At 39.8% G+C, this 15004-nt stretch overlaps 1 protein-coding gene across 5 annotated transcripts in view; it reads right to left on the reverse strand.

Moving 5' to 3' along the window:
* Nucleotides 1–12160, reverse strand: part of LOC131694103 (regulator of G-protein signaling 17) — a 114770-nt gene extending 102610 nt beyond the window's left edge. For 2 of the 5 annotated variants that reach the window (XM_058982499.1, XM_058982495.1), the window contains exon 1: nucleotides 10600–12159. The gene's annotated coding sequence lies outside the window, so the exon portion shown is untranslated. Of the gene's footprint in view, nucleotides 1–10599 lie in introns of all 5 variants that reach the window. The other 3 variants (XM_058982498.1, XM_058982496.1, XM_058982497.1) reach the window with 3 other exon arrangements.
* Nucleotides 12161–15004: the final 2844 nt, after the last annotated feature.

Consider the following 15004-nt stretch of genomic DNA (forward strand, 5'->3'; position numbering starts at 1 on the left):
CCTTGTATGCAATGCAGGAAACAGAAAAAACTAATTTTGCCTATGTATTAGCGATATATGTGTGTTGGTGACCAATACGCGTTAGTCAAAAAGACCACTGACATTGAAAAACGAACCCATCACGGGTAGATTACTAACCAATACTTCAACCATCCAACCATACCATCAGATAGTTACAAGGGGATAAAATTCATATATAAACAATTGGACGATTTCAAGATTAACAAAAAAGCAACTGACGAACCCAAACTTGAACTCATGCTCTCGCGCATCTTAGCAGTGATTCTTAGCATTGCTCCATACTTCCACATGAGAAGAGAGTGTTAAAACTAGTACAATCATCACATCCGTAATTCGATCATTTCCCATGTGTAATGAATGAGCTACAATATTACGTTTAATGATGTTGGTGGAGAGAGAATAAAAAGCAGATGGTAAATAAAAACTCGCCGTGCGTTCCTATAACACCCAGCATATGCACGTGAATGTGGTGGTAATCTTGGATAGATGGATACATGTTTAGGTATAGCAAGAGATGAAGTGATCTTATATGCTTGCAATCATTGCAAGCAGCTTTAACTGCAAAATTGCAAGCGATGCTAACATTATTTGCAAATGGTTGTCGGCTGCAATTATTGCAATGGATTCTTGTTTTGGGTGAAGGACCTGTAATAGAGACCACACCATCATCTGCAAGCTGCCTTAGCGTGCAGGAATTGACAAGACATTCGTCAATGTCATTCACTTAAAAATTGTAGAGAAGGGGGCTTAGACATGAGCTCTGGGAACGGCCCATGTAGCTGAATCGTGATGTCGATAGATCACCATGCAAGAAATGCATTTGTTTTTCAGACAAGTTAAGCAAAAAGTTATTTAAAATTGGTGAAAGACCATGCTGGAGCAACTTTTCATAAAAAATGTTGATAGAAACTGAATCAAAAGCCTCCGTAATATCCAAGAATACTGGTGCCATCTGCTCTTTGTTAGCATGTGCCATGTTGCGGAAGCCAAATTGTGTATCTGACAATAAGCCATTAGCTTCGACCCAATTGTCTAGGCGAAACAAGATCATTTTCTCGAATAACTTCCGAATACAGGACAGCATTGCAATCGGTCGATACAAGTTGTGGTCGGAGGCTGGTTTTTCTAGTTTTTAGATGGCGATGACACTCACGTGTCGTGTGGGTCAATATTACCATCAAGAAACTTATTAAATAAATTCAACAAGCGTCTCTTTGTAGAGTCTGGCAGATTCTTCAACAAGTTCAATTTGATTCTGTCTTGACCTGGAGCTTTATAGTTACACGATAAGAGAGCAAGTCCACCATCGAAAATGGTGTGTTTCCTTCGCGGTATTGTAAGGCTACGAGGCGCGGTAGATTTTCTGTGCCGAGGTGGAACCCGGACAAACCTTCTTGGCGAAATCGAATATCCAACGGTTTGAATATTTCACGCTCTCGTTAGTACTGTTTCGGTTTCGTATACGTCGGACCGTGCCCCAAAGAGTGCTCATAGATGTTTCTCTTGTTAACCCGTCGACAAAGCGGCGCTAGTAACTGCGTTTCTTGGTTTTCATTAAATTTTTCATTCGTTTTTTCTAATATCGCGTACAGTCGATAGCCAGCGACTAACCCGTCGTTCTGGAAGGCTTTATACGCGCCAACCTTCTCCACGTATACGTCTAAGCACTTTTTGTCTCACCACGGGTTGGGAGAACGTTTTTGGGTGTTCACGTCGGGTACCCGTTTCGTCTGAGTTTGAATCGCGGTATCGAGAATCGAATTGGACAAGAAATTATACTCTTCCTCCGGGGAAAGTACCTGTGTCGAATCGATAGTTTTGGATATCGCAGCAGCGTAGCTCTTCCAATCAATGTTTCGTGTGAGATCATAGGGAACATTGCTTGGTTCCGATGGTCTTGAACGAGTGGTGATTGCAATTACAATCGGAAGGTGGTTACTACCGTGGGGATCAGATATTACCTTCCACTTTCAATCTAACCGTAGTGATGTCGAGCATAGAAATATGTCCAGTGCACTTGCTTACGCTGTTGGTCTAGGAATCCGTGTAATTTCCCCTGTGTTCAGAATTGTCATATTGAAGTTGTCAGAAAGGTATTGAATGGAAGAGGATCGATTATCGTCGTACAGACAGCCTCACCCTGTACCGTGAGAGTTAAAGTCTCCAAGAAGCAAGCGGGGTGAGGGAAGGTCTTCAATCACGTTGGAGAATCTTCGATTTCCCATCATGGCTCTAGGAGGAATGTAAATAGAAGCAATGCAAAGATCTTTGCCTTTGATTGTTATTTGACAAGCGACAACTTCAATGCCTGGCGTCGAAGGGAGGTTGATTCGATTGATGGAGTAGCACTTTTTGATCTTTAAAAGTACCTCTCCATATGAGTCTTCTCGATCCAAGCGCATAATGCTAAAATCGTGGAAGTTGAGGTTATTAGAAGTAAGCCATGTTTCATATAGAGAAAATGCATCTCAATTATTGAAATCTAGCAAGTGTTTTAATGAAACAATTTTGGGGATAATACTTCTGCAGTTTCACTGTACAACAGTGATCATAACCGTGATTCCGTTGAATAAGTTAGCTATCGAAGGATAGGATCGCTGCAAGAAGGGGCCATTGTTCAGTCAACTGTTTTAAAAATGTTCTCACTGTTGGTAGAATAGCAACCAGCTTTTCAGAGGAGAGGTAATTTTGAAAGCTGTGAATATCCAGTCCACAATGTCAGAAAATTAAAGGAATCTCGTTTTAGGTTGAGTTTCTAACTGTGAAATGGGAGCACCTGTGATTTTTGATGCCCCGAGGAGTGCTGGGAATTCCTGGTTGTATCTCAATTTCTCGAAACCAGGAGGTATTTTTTCAGACTTGTAGCATCACCTCCAGTTGATGAATGATTTTTATTTTGTGCCCTTGTTTGGAACAACCCAAGACCCTTACGTGGAAGTTCGGGTGAGTTTGGATTAGGTCTTTTCCTAGTGTTTCCGAGTGGAGCCAAAGAATGCCCCTCGCAAGGGTCGTTAGAGGCGTTATCGTCAGTTGGCAAGAGGGCGTATGGGTTTTCGGATATAAGTGGAACAGCTATTTTAAGCATTTCTGCGTAAGAGCATAGTATCTGCTAGTATCATCCGCATGGCGTGCCTACATTTGCCGCACCGTTGCTTGTTGCTACAGTAGGTGGCCGTAGGACCGAGCTGCTTGCAATTGGAACAATTTATGACCCGTGGTACAAACAGACACACAGGTAGACGAGATCTTTCCACTTCAACGTAGCTCGGAAGTGCAGATCCGGCGAAGGTTAAGCGAAACGAGTCGTATGGATGGTAATTCCCATCTTCGATGGACTTTGAGTGCAATTGCTTGCACTCCAAAATCTTAACTGATTAAAGGTTAGGTCCTTAAAGCGGACAACCCCATCATTCATCAGATCATCGACAGTTATACCCGCATCACTTATCACACCGTCAATCTCCACATCACGAGAAGGAATGTAGACGCGATACTCCATCGTAAAGAGGCTATTGCTAACTATATCATTGGCCTGTTTTAAGTTAGTAACGACTACGCGCAGATTATCTGACTGAACCTTTTTAATCTCGGTTATGGCCGAGTAACCTTTTTGTCAGCTCCCGTGCAACAGTTATGCTGTTTAACGGTTTATTTTTGGGCCGAAAGTATACCGCTCAAGCACCGGCGGATCCATCCTGGTAAACCTTGACTCGGGGGGGGGGGGGTAAACACCTTCGCCGATATCGCCTAACTCAAGGTAAAGTTACACTAAATAACGTGCGTGTGTTACAAACGAGCGCTCGGTTACGAATGAAAAAATCCATTATTTTGTTCAATATTTGAGATAGTTGCAAAAATTTTTTAGATCTCTAGGACTTTTAGTTCAGACACAGCCGAATTTATTGTAAAAAAACGAGTTTTTCGAGTTTTAATTGTTTATAATTAATAAGTAATTAACAAATTCACATATTTTTTGTGCTAGTTGTACTCCTTACATCCCTAAGAGTTGATTAAAAGAAAGAATTCGTATTTATATGTCAACGCTAACTAGAAATCCAATAAAAACTTAGAAGAAGTAGGGGGACATATACGTCCCACTGCGTTGCAAAGGGTTAAGGAACTCGTGTAAGTACACCAAGGTCCCTGACAACTGAAACTCTATCAAATGATTTTCCAGAGATAGTGTAACTCCACGAAAATTTTTTGCGCGTGAAAGAAATTATTGAGCATTTGGATACAACCGATTTCGAGTACACCAATTACAGAACTCACCTAGTTGCCACTGTAGTTCATTGCAGTCCAATTCAGACCGCACAGTGAGAAACAATTCAAGACCATCCGCATTGATGAGTTTGCATCCTGGTGGAAGGATATTACAAACGTTTCTTCAAGGCGAACAATAAGGGTCCAAGATTGCTACCTTGGGGTACACCTGATAGATTTATGAAGTTATGTGATTCCAAGGTGATGCTAGCAGTTTCTCTATCTTAGCCAGTAGGAGCGAGTGATTGACACGACCAAACGCCGCTTTGAGGTCAGTATCGACAGTATCTGATTGTGCTTAGTTTTCTATACTTTTTATGCATTATGAAGTGAACTGTGCTAAATTTGTGGATGTTGATCTAACTGGAAAAAAACCATGTTTATCTGTCGATATATACGTTTTGGATTCCCGGAATAACACGTTGCTTACTAGAATTTCAAACAGCTCGATAACTTGCCACGTTCTGCTTGTCGCCTTTTTGATGACGGGAAACATAACCGACTTTTTCCAACACAGTGGAAACGTCGCTTGTGATAACGATTGATTCGAAGTTAGGTTTAGAGGAGTAGAGAGTGCACGAATGCATTTTAAGATAATGGAAGGAATTCCATCACGTCCAGCTGATGTCGAGGGTTTCATCTTTTCAATACCAGAAACAATATCTTCCTCAGAAAAACTGATGTTACCAAAGCTTATCACGTTGCTGGGAACATCGCGTAGTCGGGTTTCAACCTGTGCTGGAGTCGTCGGAACTGTTTCAAATGCACTCTAAAAATGTTTGGCGAACAGAATGCAAATGCCGCTGGTCGTGCTAGCACTTTCGTTTGATAAGGAAGCCCGTTCTCCTTACGTTTGTCACTTATAAAAGACCAGAAGCGTTTAGGATTTTGCTCAAGATCATATTGAGTTTGTAGCACGTACCGGGAGTAGAGAAAGCGGTTACAAGCTTTGTAATAGCTGCTGGCGTGAATGAACTCCCGCTTTGTATTGCAATTCCGTAGATTTGTGTAGTGCCGAAGTGCGGTTTCTCTCAGCCGCTTAAATTCTCGAAGTCGTCTATTGGACCAGAATGGTTTTGGTCTAGGACCCGGTGCCGGGACGTATATTTCGAACAATTGTGTGAGGATCAACGAAAACTTTTCTACTGCGTAATTTACATTGGTAGCGCTATTGAGCGATGTCACCCAATTAACAGTTTGCAGTGCGTTGTTAAGTCTAATAAAATCGGTTTTTGAAATGTCCAACTTCAAATCTTCAAGCATCTCATCAAAGATAACCTGTTGAGGACAGGTCTGCCCAACTAAGAGAGGGGGGTGATGTTAGTCTACTTCAACGAGCGACTCCTCTGTTTCGTACACATGACAGTTCATGCATAATTCTTCATTTATGAATAGAACATCGAACGTGCGATTTCGTCTGTTATTGTACTCAGTTGTAGCTTGTTCAGTAGAGACATACCGTCTAGAAGAGCTATGCTAGATCTCGAAATGAATGAGTCGGAGGGGTCAGTGTAAGCGTAACCGAAAGAAGTGCTTTTCCACGCAAGACCAGGCTGGTTGTAATCTCCAAGTAACAAATGAGAAGCTTGTGGTTCTTGAGAATTGGCAATATGCTTATGAATAACGTTTATGTTATCCGCGGGGTCCGGAGGGCGATATATTACGCCTACACATGTGCTAGTACTATGGCTGTTAATGTTCACCCACAGTTGCTTTATACCGTTATTGTTACAATTCTTTTGTTTGAACTATAACCGAATAGAAGCAGCGATGATCACTCCTCCGCCCCTTTTTTACCAGCAATGATCGGATCACGATCGTTACAATAGATTGTATATCTAGGTCCGAACAGCTGCAACGAGTTGATTTCGTCGTTCAGCCATATTTGTGTCAGGACAATGATATCGTGTTCTACGTCAGATACAGCTACGAACAATTCATCGATCTTTGTGCGTTGTCCTCTTACGTTCTAGTAGTATATTCTGAGCTGAAATCGGACATTTCTTTGAGGGGGTGCAGTATCAAGTGTAGCTTCGGGAGGACATATACCCTCTTTGGCTTTACCTGGGAAAACAGTCGTGTGGTCATCATAGTTGTTCTACATAGACCAACTAGCGGAGGTCCAACTAAAAAGCACTCCAGTTAAAGAGTGACCAACCAGCGAATCATCACTGTACTGCCTTCTCCAACTGTTTGAATACTATTTGATGCGCGGTCGATTTAACTAGGCAATTTGCATTTTGTTTTTGTAGCACATTGGTTCACGTCTTTCGGACGCACAACAATGACAGGCTCATTCTTGAGCGTCTGTGGGGTGCAGGCGTAATATTTCCTTTCTTTAACCCTTTCATGCCCAACTTTTTTCAAGTGTATGTAGGATTTTAAAACTATTTTTCCTTGAAAACGGTGGGGTCAAGAAACACGAAAGGCCTATTTTCATAAAGATAGGTGCTTCCATGGCAGTGCTAGAAGCTGGTCAATTTTTACCTTGTAATGCTCAATACATTTCTCCTAGAATAATTGCAATAGTCCAATTACGTGGAAAACGTAGCCAACGACAGTCTAAATTGATAAGTTTTATCAGTTTGCAATACTATTGCACCATAACGAAGATATATGGAAAAAATCATTTTCCGTCGTTAACGTAAACTGTCCCTGGCAGTACTGTTCCATCGAAATGCATTCAGACTAATTGGAATAACTTCAATTCTAGAGCTGATCCTTATAACTGTTAATACTCAAATTAAAGGCAATAATGACATTAATGAACCTTACTTGTTTTTGTGAGCAAATCTCGTCTCAATTAAAAGTTATAGATGTTTAAAAACGTTGTTGTCTACAAACAACATGGGCATGAATGGGTTAACAATTCTGCGCCCCCCTTAATTTCGACACAATTTTTGTTAACTGATAATTCCCGGTTTATACTGTCCACTGCATTCTCAATTTTTTATCGATAATGCCTTCCAGCGAATTAAACTTCGAGCACAATTCACTTTCTCAAAAAATGATCTCACATTTCGCCAGTAGGTATGTCATTATGACTGTTTTGATGCTTCCGACAGGCATGACACAAGTATTTTAAACCACGATTTGTTTCCATCGCTTTCAGCCCATTCTTATCGTTATCGTCCGTAAATTTTAGGTGCAATATCAGACCACACGGGCCGTAGCAGAACACATTATCCTCTTTAATCGCTCTCATACATGCACGATGCACCGCATTGAAGTGTCATCGTCATCTCACCCGCGGCCGCTGACCCATAGGTCGCCCAACAAACAGTAAAATTGTAGCACTTCGCTGGCGTTTATCAGCCAATTTTCAAACGACTCTCGCTTAGCTTAGCAAGCGAATATCTTAAATTAAGTTTGATATTTTATGTTTCGAATTCATCTCGTCAGTAACTAGCACCATCCGGGTGTCTAGTTAGACGATGTATCTAAACTAGTATCCAGATTAGCACTAGTTAGACACAAAAAAATCCAAACAGTTCAGTTACTTAGATGTTCACATATGTCGTGTGAACTGCTTGGAATTTTTTTGTCTGACTAGTGCTAATCTGGGTACTAGTTTAGATACATCGTCCAACTAGGCACCCAGATGGTGCTAGTTACTGACGAGATTCGAAACACAAAAATCAAACTAAATTTAAGTTAGATTTGGTGCCCTTTTTTGGAAGATTTTCGACTGTTGGTAGAGTTTGAGGTTATATATCGGCTTTCAGTCGGGAGATAAATGTCAAACACGGTTTATGTACTTTATATCTGACGGATACAAAGTACATAAACCGTGTTTGACATTTTTCTCCAGACTGAAAGCCGATATATTTTGTGCCCTCAATGCGCAAATTGGTTTAATCCAACTTTTCCCTTTTGGGAATTAATATTGCATAAGCGAATATCGACACTAGTCATTCTAAGGAAATTTCCGCTCCGAAATCTTCACATAGAAAGTTCACATCTGATATACTGTTTATCGAATCCTGCCCACGTGATTTACCAGTGCGGACTCGGATTCTTTTCCTTACTGGCATCCCCTAGTAATACCTGAAATTCTTTGGTCCGCACATTCGAATACCAAAACCAAATATACCAAATATCTCCTAAATATCACATGCACTTAAGATAGATCGTGAACCAGTCCACGAATACATGAATATTTTATGATTTTGTTAACACGAGCACGAATGATTAGTGGTGACTATTTTACTGGAAGTTATGAACCAGTACACGAATAAATGAACAATATTTTATTATTTTGTGAACTATTTCACGGGCTCGCATGCTCAGGCGTGACTATTATACTAGGAATCATGAACTAGTTCGCGTAGATTGAAGGTATTCATGAATAATATTTCGAGTTCCACGAAAAAATCTGATGTGATTTTGTGAGCTAATTCACAACCACTAAAACTAATAAATAATTAATCAGTTCACGTCATATAGTCGGACTCAGATTAATGTTACTAAATCTATGAATATCATAATGAGGCAAACTTTGGTTTTATGAATAACGTTCATAAAATTGTGAACTAGTTCACGAACAGCAAAATCGGTTTGGTAATTACATGGGGAAAACCGTGACTGAACCTCGGGGAACAAAAACAAATATCTGCACTAATAAATGCGATATTTAGGCGTTATATTGAACATAATCATAAAACACATGATTTGTGTTCATGGTCCTGTTTTCGTAAAGTAACGTGATTGTTCCAGAGTTCATGGCACTTTATCCACGTTTTGGGGGACAAATTTTTTGCATACAGGGGCCCGAGCAGTCTTCAGACGGCCCTGTATAGAACCTCATATCACCTGACATATAATTGCCCTGTAGTAATACATTTGCGTATCCGGAGTTTTGGTTGCCCATACATAGACGAGACTACGATTTGCGTTATGATTGTATTTTTCTATTTCCCTAGGTTTTTCTTCCATCTTCGTTTCTTTTCCTATCAGAGAAAAGATGAGACGATATGACACGATACAAATCCCAGAATAACATGAGAAACCCTGATCGACCTTAATTTGAGAAATGGAATGTTTTTAACATTTGTTATGGTCATACTATAACAGTGGCGGATCCAGGGGGAGGGTCCTGGGGGTCCGGACCCCTTCCGAAATGTTTAACTGTTTGAGAAATTTGTTTCAATTTTTATTTAGTTTCAATCTTAAAATCATTTCAAACCAAAATAGGCCACCAAAACTGATTTTCATTTAATGAGGTTTTGACGTAGGGGAACCTGGGGCTATTAAGACAGTGGGGGTAATTCGGACCCCCTCGATTTCTCAGAAAATAGCAAGACTTTCTGACTATCGCACATATTCGTGGAAACGCCATTCTGAAACATTAATTTTGAGAGCTGAAGTTGATTCTGTGTTCTTTGTTGAAAGGAGATACAACGTGTTTCGTTGTTTTGCAATTCTCAAAACAAAAATCATTATAATGGAAAAACCGTCATTGAAGCAACAAATAAAAGTGAAAAAATAAAAGGTAAGTGTTTTGGAAAGCTTGATGCTCCTATTTTATGGAATGTTTTGTTGTTTGGGTGAAAACAGAGATATTTTCGAGATGCTCACCACTTTTGTGCGATATGAGCGTACGGGGCTATTCGGACCCCCTATTCCGTCAACCACAGTGCAGTGGCTTGCGGCAGCGCACACCATTGCACACGCCACAGCAAAGAAAATACATGGGCCGGCAATCGACAGCTGTGACATACCAGATTAAGTTTTTGCAAGGCAATTTTTTTTGCTTCTTAAAGTGTGTCTCTTGTAACTAATACATAAGTAAACATAATTCCATTGTAAAAAAAAACTAAAGAAAATTGACGGTCTGAATTGCCCCATAGGGAGGTCCGAATTACCCTTACATTGTAAAAGGATGGAAAAACGTAGAGGTTTGCAAATCGTCGCCTAGCGCTGCCATTGAGTGGTGTAAATGAACCTTTTATGGCACCAAAATGTAGCTAAGGTTTCAAACTAACAATTAGGACTTTTGACCGGTAACTTTTTTCACATCTATCCACCAAAAAGGGCGATTTGCTTAAGTAGGTCCGAATAGCTCCGGGTTCCCCTATAACGTATTGTACAATTTTCATTCCAAAATCAAAATTTCGGACCTCTCCCGAAATAATTTTCTGGATCCGCTCCTGTACTATAATCATTTATGAAATCGGTCCATATTCAAATCAAACAAAAAGCAGGCTTCAACAACTATTGATCCTCATAAAAACTAAGAAACTATCCACTAACTTCTCTGATGAAAAAAAACACTACGCGCCCCCACCAAAAGACAAGAAAATAAAATTCACTCACCAGTGTACCATAGGTCGATGATTTTACTGCTGCTGTTGCTTTTATTGCCGTCTCGCACGATCTGCGTTTCTGTGGCTGCTGCAAATCAGCTGTATGTTGCCAAGATAACGATAACGGCACGACCAACAGGACGAAGGAAAACCGGGTGGGTAATGATTCGGTTTCCCTTGATCCGTTCCTATCTGTCTATTTCCGTGTGTTTGGTTGACCTGCTGTGCTGCTGTCACGACTTTACTTGTTCCTATACTAGAAAAAAATCCTTCAGTGTGTGCATGGGTATCGCTGTCTCTGTCGTTTCCTTGAACTTCTCGTTGATGATTATTACTGGTTCGTTTTCTCTCCTTCGCTCTCGTGCTCGCTCATCGACTAGCCTTCTTTTTCGGCTCTTTGCAGTTTGTGGTGTTATTAGTTTTGTTGTTTTTTTGTTGCTGTTGCTGGTTGTTGAGATCTCTGATAAGGGTCAGATGATTATTATGATGATATCGATGACGATGATGTCTCGCGAGGATATCCTTTTTGCCTGTCCCCGTTTTTTCCCTATCAACAGCTACTACTCCACTAACCAGTGACGGGATACTCCGGTTCCTAATGACGATACTGCGACGACAGCGACACTAGTTGATAAGCGAATGTAAGAGACTATTTCAGTTGATAGTATCTCCAAATGATTCGATTTTGATTGAGAAGAGTGGATATTTGTAATCCTCTATCATGAACTTGATATTGTTAGCAATTTTGTTTCACTTTCTAGCGGGCTTCCATACACTGCTCAAAATGGGTGGGAAATATCACCTTTTGCTTTTGCGGATTTCTGTTTCACTTGCTTTTCCTAATTTCAAATACTTTTAAAATGCCTGCTAGTGGCCACATCTAACATGTAAGTGATACCTTTCCACTATAAAAGAGGAATCGTATGCAATCGGAGAAAATGCAAACAGAAAAATTGATTCCGAAGTTTTCTCTTCTGTGCAGCGCAACCACTCATAACCACTGATATTCTAAACAGATTCACATCAATCTGGAACGCTCATTTTCCTTCAAATGGATACACTTATTCCTTTCAGAACTAGCTTTCTTGAAATGGTGATTTTCCATTTACAGGAAACTAACCATCAGCGAGCGATGCGAAAAAAAATTCCCCATTCAATAAAAGAAGACCACGGAACCAAAGAAAACTTGATTCACTCTGGTAGCACCTTACCTCTCCTCACTGCCACTGATTATGAAAGGAACCAAAAAAATAAGACTGAACACACTTGCTTCGTGAGGGGAACACCAACGTGGAAAAAAGTCGTAGGGAAAACGCCAAGGTATATCGGAACCGCGCAACACCGAGACAACCTACCCGACCGCGAATGATCCCCGCGAATCGGACAGGAAACTATTCGGAAAAACCAACCACTCGACTTAATTACAACGATGTACTAAACAAGGTATTTAATATTGATCTATTTATTTCACGGAAAAGGCGTCAATTTTCCATGAAATACGAACTGGTGCGGCGCCCAAACCTTCCACGACTTGTAGGGCGAAACAAAAACCAATATGGCGTGTTAATACACTAAAAAACTGCTGCTCTTCTCGCTCATCACAGTCACAATCAGTACTCAGTTTTCTCGATGATGATGGTGAGTGACGGGACATTCTCTCGACTCTTGACATGGTTCTCAGCACGGGTCACTGTGGTTTTTCTCACGCGTGAAAAAGCAAAACCAACGCACACGCAACACATTATCGCCTATTCGTTTTCCACCAACAACGAGTTGATTTTTCACACTTTGCCTGCCACCGCAGCAGAGAGCGCACCGATCAGGAATCGCCAGTCAGTGGCTTCTGTCTATGTGTTCGTTGCTTGAATCTGAGCTGGATTGGGGGCACCTTTTTCCCGGTGACGGAAAATGTGTGAGTGGCCGTTGGCGTTGTTTCAACTGATTTTGAATTTTCAATGGTTCTTGGAGAAATTGCACAGGCGAATGCACTAATTCTTAGATTTACTGATCGTAACTAATCTGCTTAGCGAAAATGTGTTTCCTGGGAAAATAATTGTTATTCTGGTTAATCACCGGTGCAGAAGAAATAAAACCTGTTTATTAGTTAAGCGTAGATTTCAGTCTTTCTTATTTATCCAAACTTCCATGATTTGTTACTTTCAATATGAATTGGAAAATGTCTTGCATTGCTATTGCACTTATCATCTACCGTACGCGTAATATGATGTGTTATATTCACGGAACTAAAATTTATCTTTGAACATTGATGTCATTTTGATTGGATTTATTTGTTCCCTCAGCGATACTAGTTCCAATGCATACACAGATAAGCTTTACATGCAATTAATCTGATTATAAACCTCTCAATAACATGTGCTCAGTCATGTACCGTAAAGACCCGATTGAAATACGTTTGGAAACCCGCAATGAGTGCGTTGCGGCAAAAGCGGCATTGTACTAAAACGCTATTTTTTTCAAAATTCGGGAAAATCGCGACGCGGCAAAGCGACAAAACCACATCAGTCGTGAATAATAGAATTCAAATCACGTCTATTCTATATGTCGTTGCTTATAATTTACCGTTTCAGGTTTGTTTTACTTTTAACTTGGTAAAGTGAATTTATTGAAAATTTATATGATATGATTACAATAGTACAAGTGCCGCTTAGTCTTTCCACGGTGTCTCTGGTACAACAATATTATACACAATATTTATACAAAAAAAAGTATCGCTGAAGTACTCACTAATCGAAAGCTTAAATACTCCTCTTTCATGTGAGACTAAATTTTAAATGTTCTATCAGGGGGCCTAGAACAATAATTTTTTTAACTATGCAACATTGTTTGATGAGACGAAGACGAAACGCACCCGACTTTTTTTAACGTTTTGATGATTATTTTTGAAGACTGCGTTTCAATGAATAGCTCTCAGAACATATCTCTAACTTTTAGATGGATGGTTATTTAGACATTCAGTATCAGAAAGAGGGATTTGTTACGTTAATAAATATCTCCGATGATACCAACGACAAACATTTGGCCAATTTGGCGTTAATTCACATTTTAAATTTGAATATATTTTTACCCGGTATATTTTTTGCATCTAATAGAACCATATTACCACAAACAAATCAACATCACTGATATACTCACTATTCGGAAACTTGCTTCTCTTTTAAGCGAGACAAGTTTATAGTTGTTCTTCCTAAGGGTCCAGAACTTTTTTATTTAAGAAAAATACCTACGATTATATAATACGGATACTTCTACTCATTTGTACGTCGATCTAAAAAACTAATATTTCTTAACTTTTATGAATAAATTTTCAGTTTATGATGTATTTGTACTGTGTTCGTTGAATTCATTTCCATAGTTATGTGTATGTACCTTTTGTTTGATATTTAAATTGAGAGAACGTTTTTCACAAACGAGCATCCCTTTTGATCGAGAAGTCATTTTTATGAATGTCGACTTCAATGATTACAGTGTTTGTTAGTACATCTGTTATAAGAAGATTGGCCTAGTATCTGCTTCCTACTTCAACGGTAAGCTTGGAACTTGGAGCTTGTGTGACCACCCCTGGCTGCTACTTTGTTATCGATCTGGACTAGCTGAAGTTGCACAGGGAATCAGTAGATGATCATGCTTGGGAGTAGCGAAACATCTTTCAATGTGCAATTCCTGGTAATCCTGAAGTGTTTATTGACCAATACCGGTGCCGGCCAGGCCCGAACGTAGATCACGGAAGGAAAGGGAAGGAATGGTTAGTCCGATGCTTGCTTTTGCTAGAGGCCGTATATACTACTGCGCACGCCACAAGTATCACGGGAGGAGGATATTTGTTAGTAAGTATAGAAAAGTTGGATTCTACTTCTTCTATACCGACGCCAGAGAGGTGACTCCACTATCTGGGACTACCATCCATCAAACTCACGGACCGGGGACCAACGACTTTACTTCCATTCCGAAGGAAGACGTGACCACAGATTTTTTCACCTTAGAAAAATCTCAACGACCTCGGCTGGTTGGTTGAAATTTTAAATACTTTCTCTTTGAATTTGCGATCAATACACTAAAATATTATTATATTTTATCATAAAAATACTACTATATAAAAACGTTACAATTTTTCGCATCTATCGAGGTGTGAAAAGTTATGAAGAGATGAGTTTTTGGGCCAATATAGGGTTATAAACCTGTTATCCTAACATTTTAGAAAATCTGCGAAACAATACTCTTTTGATTATATTTCAAGCTATTAGAGTTTTTTTGCTCGGGATTTTTTTCCGACTCTTTTATTAGTCAAAATTATATCATTTTCGTATTTCTCAGACCATTTGATCATTCTTTAATGTATTTAGATCCTTTGTTCCGTCGATGAATCATATCGAAGTACAGTGCACTTTAAAATTTCA

Source organism: Topomyia yanbarensis, chromosome 3 (assembly GCF_030247195.1).
Source record: "Topomyia yanbarensis strain Yona2022 chromosome 3, ASM3024719v1, whole genome shotgun sequence".
NCBI lineage: Eukaryota > Metazoa > Arthropoda > Insecta > Diptera > Culicidae > Topomyia > Topomyia yanbarensis.